Source organism: Schistocerca piceifrons, unplaced genomic scaffold, assembly GCF_021461385.2.
Source record: "Schistocerca piceifrons isolate TAMUIC-IGC-003096 unplaced genomic scaffold, iqSchPice1.1 HiC_scaffold_468, whole genome shotgun sequence".
NCBI lineage: Eukaryota > Metazoa > Arthropoda > Insecta > Orthoptera > Acrididae > Schistocerca > Schistocerca piceifrons.
The window spans coordinates 678,602-686,109 of NW_025728698.1; positions in this window are offsets into that span (position 1 = coordinate 678,602).

Genomic DNA, 7,508 nt, shown 5'->3' on the forward strand with positions numbered 1-7,508 from the left:
TGACACACCACCAGCAGCATGTTGTCCACGAGAGGTGGGGGGGATGTGGGGGCGAGCAGGAGAGGACAAGTTGTTCGCCTTCTGGTATGAACTCAGGCTTTACAGTGTTTGAAAGAATATTCTTTCAAGTTCATATAAGAATGTAGTATTTTATATCCAAAGTGTAGTAAATCTTTATTTTCTCACAGCGGGGTGATCGCACTACAAGGCTGCAATTTTTATTTGCCCATCAAGTGGGCTTTTGGTGGAAATGGGACACCACCAGCAGCATGTAGTCCAGAAGAGGGGGGTGGGATGGGGGCGGGTGAGCAGGAGAGGACAAGTTGTTCTTCTATTGGTATGTACTAAGGCTTTATAGTGTTTTAAAGAATGTTCGTTCAAGTTCATATAAGAATATAGCATTTTATTTCCAAAGTGTAGTAAACCTTTGTTTTCTCACAGCAGGGTGATCGCACTACAAGGCTGCAATTTTTATTTGCCCATCAAGTTGGCTTTTGGTCGAAATGACACACGACCACCAGCATGTTGTCCACGAGAGGGGCGTGGGATTGGGGGGGCGAGCAGGAGAGGACAAGTTGTTCTTCTATTGGTATGTACTCAGGCTTTATAGTGTTTAAAAGAATGTTCTTTTAAGTTCATATAAGAATGTAGCATTTTATTTCCAAAGTGTAGTAAATCTTTGTTTTCTCACAGCAGGGTGATGGCACTACAAGGCTGCAATTTTTATTTGCCCATCAAGTGGGCTTTTGGTGGAAATAACACACCACCAGCAGCATGTTGTCCATGAGAGGGGGGTGGGATGGGGGGCGAGCAGGAGAAGATAAGTTATTCTTCTATTGGTATGTACTCAGGCTTCATAGTGTTTGCAAGAATGTTCTTTCAAGTTCATGTAAGAATGTAGCATTTTATTTCCAAAGTGTAGTAAATCTTTGTTTTCTCACAGCAGGGTGATTGCACTACAAGGCTGCAATTTTTATTTGCCCATCAAGTGGGCTTTTGGTGGAAATGACACACCACCAGCAGCATGTTGTCCACGAGAGGGGGGTGGGATGGGGGGGCGAGCAGGAGAGGACAAGTTGTTCTTCTATTGGTATGTACTCAGGCTTTATAGTGTTTGCAAGAATGTTCTTTCAAGTTCATATAAGAATGTAGCATTTTATTTCCAAAGTGTAGTAAATCTTTGTTTTCTCACAGCAGGGTGATCGCACTACAAGGCTGCAATTTTTATTTGCCCATCAAGTGGGCATTTGGTGGAAATGACACACCACCAGCAGCATGTTGTCTACGAGAAGGGGGTGGGATGGGGGGTCGAGCAGAAGAGGACAAGTTGTTCTTCTATTGGTATGTACTCAGGCTTTATAGTGTTTGCAAGAATGTTCTTTCAAGTTCATATAAGAATGTAGCATTCTATTTCCAAAGTGTAGAAAATCTTTGTTTTCTCACAGCAGGGTGATCGCACTACAAGGCTGCAATTTTTATTTGCCCATCAAGTGGGCTTTTGGTGGAAATGACACACCACCAGCAGCTTGTTGTCCACGAGAGGGGGGTGGTATGTGGGGGCGAGCAGGAGAGGACAAGTTGTTCTTCTATTGGTATGTACTCAGGCTTTATAGTGTTTGAAAGAATGTTCTTTCAAGTTCATATAAGAATGTAGCATTCTATTTTCAAAGCGTAGTAAATCTTTGTTTTCTCTCAGCAGGGTGATCACACCACAAGGCTGCAATTTTTATTTGCCCACCAAGTGGGCTTTTGGTGGAAATGACACACCACCAGCAGCATGTTGTCCACGAGAGGGGGGTGGGATGGGGGGGGGGGCGAGCAAGAGAGGACAAGTTGTTCTTCTATTGGTATGTACTCAGGATTTATAGTGTTTGAAAGAATGTTCTTTCAAGTTCATATAAGAATGTAGCATTTTATTTCCAAAGTGTAGTAAATCTCTGTTTTCTCACAGCAGGGTGATCGCACTGCAAGGCTGCAATTTTTATTTGCCCATCAAGTGGGCTTTTGGTGGAAATGACACACCACCAGCAGCATGTTGTCCACGAGAGGGGGGAGGGATGGGGGGGCGAGCAGGAGAGGGCTAGTTGTTCTTCTATTGGAATGTACTCAGGCTTTATAGTGTTTGAAAGAATGTTCTTTCAAGTTCATATAAGAATGTAGCATTTTATTTCCAAAGTGTAGTAAATCTTTGTTTTCTCACAGCAGGGTGATCGCACTACAAGGCTGCAATTTTTATTTGCCCATCAAGTGGGGTTTTGGTCGAAATGACACACCACCAGCATCATGTTGTCAACGAGAGGGGGGTGGGATGGGGGGGCGATCAGGAGAGGACAAGTTGTTCTTCTATTGGGATGTACTCAGGCTTTATGGTGTTTGAAAGAATGTTCTTTCAAGTTCATATAAGAATGTAGCATTTTATTTCCAAAGCGAAGTAAATCTTTGTTTTCTCACAGCAGGGTGATCGCACTACAAGGCTGCAATATATATTTGCCCATCAAGTGGGCTTTTGGTGGAAATGACACACCACCAGCAGCATGTTGTCCACGAGAGGGGGGTGGGATGGGGGGGCGAGCAGGAGAGGACAAGTTGTTCTTCTATTGGTATGCACTCAGGATTTATAGTGTTTGAAAGAATGTTCTTTTAAGTTCATATAAGAACGTAGCATTTTATTTCCAATGTAGAGTAAATCCTTGTTTTCTCACAGCAGGGTGATCGCACTTCAAGGCTGCAATTTTTATTTGCCCATCAAGTGGGCTTTTGGTGGAAATGACACACCACCAGCAGCATGTTGTCCACGAGAGGGGGGTGGGATGGGGGGGCAAGCAGGAGAGGACAAGTTGTTCTTCTATTGGTATGTACTCAGACTACATAGTGTTTGAAAGAATGTTCTTTCAAGTTCATATAAGAATGTAGCATTTTATTTCCAAAGTGTAGTAAATTTTTGTTTTCTCACAGCAGGGTGATCACACTACTAGGCTGCAATTTTTATTTGCCCATCAAATGGGGTTTTGGTGGAAATGACACACCACCAGCAGCATGTTGTCCACGAGAGGGGGGTGGGATGGGGGGGCAAGCAGGAGAGGACAAGTTGCTCTTCTATTGGTATGTACTCAGGATTTATAGTGTTTGAAAGAATGTTCTTTCAAGTTCATATAAGAATGTAGCATTTTATTTCCAATGTGTAGTAAATCTTTGTTTTCTCACGGCAGGGTGATCGCACTACAAGGCTGCAATTTTTATTTGCCCATCAAGTGGGCTTTTGGTGGAAATGACACACCACCAGCAGCATGTTGTCCACGAGAGGGGGGTGGGATGGGGGGGCGAGCAGGAGAGGACAAGTTGTTCTTCTATTGGTATGTACTCAGGCTTTATGGTGTTTGAAAGGATGTTCTTTCAAGTTCATATAAGAATGTAGCATTTTATTTCCAAAGCGAAGTAAATCTTTGTTTTCTCACAGCAGGGTGATCGCACTACAAGGCTGCAATATATATTTGCCCATCAAGTGGGCTTTTGGTGGAAATGACACACCACCAGCAGCATGTTGTCCACGAGAGGGTGGTGTGGAGGGGGGTGGGGGGGGGGAGCGTAAGAGGACAAGTTGTTGTTCTATTGGTATGTACTCAGGCTTTATAGTGTTTTAAAGAATGATCTTTCAAGTTCATATAAGAATGTAGCATTTTATTTCCAAAGTGTGGTAAATCTTTGTTTTTTCACATCAGGGTGATCGCACTACAAGGCTGCAATTTTTATTTGTCCATCAAGTGGGCTTTTGGTGGAAATGACACACCACCAGCAGCATGTTGTCCACGAGAGGGGGGGTGGGATGGGGGGGCGAGCAGGAGAGGACAAATTCTTCTTCTATTGGTTTGTACTCTGGCTTTATAGTGTTTGAAAAAACGTTCTTTCAAGTTCATATAAGAATGTAGCATTTTATTTCCAAAGTGTAGTAAATCTTTGTTTTCTCTCAGCAGTTTGATTGCACCACAAGGCTGCAATTTTTATTAGCCCATCAAGTGAGCTTTTGGTGGAAATGACAAGCCACCAGCAGCATGTTGTCCACGAGAGGGTGGTGTGGAAGGGGGGGGGGGGGCGAGTGTAAGAGGATAAGTTGTCCTTCTATTGGTATGTACTAAGACTTTACAGTGTTTTAAAGAATGTTCGTTCAAGTTCATATAAGTATGTAGAATTTTATTTCCAAAGTGTAGTAAATCTTTGTTTTCTCACAGCAGGGTGATCGCACTACAAGTCTGCAATTTTTATTTGCCCATCAAGTGTGCATTTGGTGGAAATGACACACCACCAGCAGCATGTTGTCCACAGAGGGGGGTGGGATGGGGGGGGCGGGCAGGAGAGGACAAGTTGTTCTTCTACTGGTATGTACTCAGGCTTTATAGTGTTTGAAAGAATGTTCTTTCAAGTTCATATAAGAATGTAGCATTTTATTTCCAAAGTGTAGTAAATCTTTGTTTTCTCACAGCAGGGTGATCGCACTACAAGGCTGCAATTTTTATTTGCCCATCAAGTGGGCTTTTGCTGGAAATGACACACCACCAGCAGCATACTGTCCACGAGAGGGGGGTGGGATGGAGGGGCGAGCAGGAGAGGACATGTTGTTCTTTTATTGGTATGTACTCAGGCTTTATAGTGTTTGAAAGAATGTTCTTTCAAGTTCATATAAGAATGTAGCATTTTATTTCCAAAGTGTAGTAAATCTTTGTTTTCTCACAGCAGGGTGATTGCACTACAAGGCTGCAATTTTTATTTGCCCAAGAAGTGGGCTTTTGGTGGAAATGACACACCACCAGCAGCATGTTGTCCACGAGAGGGGGGTGGGATGGGGGGCGAGCAGGAGAGGGCAAGTTGTTCTTCTATTGGTATGTTCTCAGGCTTTATAGTGTTTGCAAGAATGTTCTTTCAAGTTCATATAAGAATGTAAAATTTTATTTCCAAAGTGTAGTAAATCTTTGTTTTCTCACAGCAGGGTGATCGCACTACAAGGCTGCAATTTTTATTTGCCCATCAAGTGGGCATTTTGTGGAAATGACACACCACCAGCAGCATGTTGTCTACGAGAAGGGGGTGGGATGGGGGGTCGAGCAGAAGAGGACAAGTTGTTCTTCTATTGGTATGTACTCAGGCTTTATAGTGTTTGCAAGAATGTTCTTTCAAGTTCATATAAGAATGTAGCATTTTATTTCCAAAGTGTAGAAAATCTTTGTTTTCTCACAGCAGGGTGTTCGCACTACAAGGCTGCAATTTTTATTTGCCCATCAAGTGGACTTTTGGTGGAAATGACATACCACCAGCAGCTTGTTGTCCACGAGAGGGGGGTGGGATGGGAGGGCGAGCAGGAGAGGACAAGTTTTCTTCTATTGGTGTGTACTCAGGCTTTATAGTGTTTGAAAGAATGTTCTTTCAAGTTCATATAAGAATGTAGCATTTTATTTCCAAAGTGTAGTAAATCTTTGTTTTCTCACAGCAGGGTGATTGCACTACAAGGCTGCAATTTTTATTTGCCCATCAAGTGGGCTTTTGGTGGAAATGATACACCACCAGCAGCATGTTGTCCACGAGAGGGGGGTGGGATGGGGGGGGCGAGCTGGAGAGGACAAGTTGTTCTTCCATTGGTATATACTCAGGCTTTATAGTGTCTGAAAGAATGTTCTTTCAAGTTCATATAAGAATGTAGCATTCTATTTCCAAAGCGTAGTAAATCTTTGTTTTCTCTCAGCAGGGTGATCACACCACAAGGCTGCAATTTTTATTTGCCCACCAAGTGGGCTTTTGGTGGAAATGACACACCACCAGCAGCATGTTGTCCACGAGAGGGGGGTGGGATGGGGGGGGGGGGGCGAGCAAGAGAGGACAAGTTGTTCTTCTATTGGTATGTACTCAGGATTTATAGTGTTTGAAAGAATGTTCTTTCAAGTTCTTATAAGAATGTAGCATTTTATTTCCAAAGTGTAGTAAATCTTTGTTTTCTCACAGCAGGGTGATCGCACTGCAAGGCTGCAATTTTCATTTGCCCATCAAGTGGGCTTTTGGTGGAAATGACACACCATCACCAGCATGTTGTCCACGAGAGGGGGGTGGGTTGGGGGGGCGAGCAGGAGAGGGCTAGTTGTTCTTCTATTGGAATGTACTCAGGCTTTATAGTGTTTGCAAGAATGTTCTTTCAAGTTCATATAAGAATGTAGCATTTTATTTCCAAAGTGTAGTAAATCTTTGTTTTCTCACAGCAGGGTGATAGCACTACAAGGCTGCAATTTTTATTTGCCCATCAAGTGGGCTTTTGGTGGAAATGACACACCATCAGCAGCCTGTTGTCCACGAGAGGGGTGTGGGATGGGGGTGCGAGCAGGAGAGGACAAGTTGCTCTTCTATTGGTATGTACTCAGGATTTATAGTGTTTGAAAGAATGTTCTTTCAAGTTCATATAAGAATGTAGCATTTTATTTCCAATGTGTAGTAAATCTTTGTTTTCTCACAGCAGGGTGATCGCACTACAAGGCTGCAATTTTTATTTGCCCATCAAGTGGGCTTTTGGTGGAAATGACACACCACCAGCAGCATGTTGTCCACGAGAGGGGGGTGGGATGGGGGGGCAAGCAGGAGAGGACAAGTTGTTCTTCTATTGGTATGTACTCAGACTATATAGTGTTTGAAAGAATGTTCTTTCAAGTTCATATAAGAATGTAGCATTTTATTACCAAAGTGTAGTAAATTTTTGTTTTCTCACAGCAGGGTGATCACACTACTGGGCTGCAATTTTTATTTGTCCACCAAGTGGGCTTTTGGTGGAAATGACACACCACCAGCAGCATGTTGTCCACGAGAGGGGGGTGGGATGGGGGGGCGAGCAGGAGAGGACAAGTTGCTCTTCTATTGGTATGTACTCAGGATTTATAGTGTTAGAAAGAATGTTCTTTCAAGTTCATATAAGAATGTAGCATTTTATTTCCAATGTGTAGTAAATCTTTGTTTTCTCACAGCAGGGTGATCGCACTACAAGGCTGCAATTTTTATTTGCCCACCAAGTGGGCTTTTGGTGGAAATGACACACCACCAGCAGCATGTTGTCCACGAGAGGAGGGTGGGATGGGGGGGGGGGGGGGCGAGCAAGAGAGGACAAGTTGTTCTTCTATTGGTATGTACTCAGGATTTATAGTTTTTGAAAGAATGTTCTTTCAAGTTCATATAAGAACGTAGCATTTTATTTCCAAAGTGTAGTAAATCTTTGTTTTCTCACAGCAGGGTGATCGCACTGCAAGGCTGCAATTTTTATTTGCCCATCAAGTGGGCCTTTGGTGGAAATGACACACCACCAGCAGCATGTTGTCCACGAGAGGGGGGTGGGATGGGGGGGCGAGCAGGAGAGGGCTAGTTGTTCTTCTATTGCAATGTACTCAGGCTTTATAGTGTTTGAAAGAATGTTCTTTCAAGTTCATATAAGAATGAAGCATTTTATTTCCAAAGTGTAGTAAATCTTTGTTTTCTCACAGCAGGGT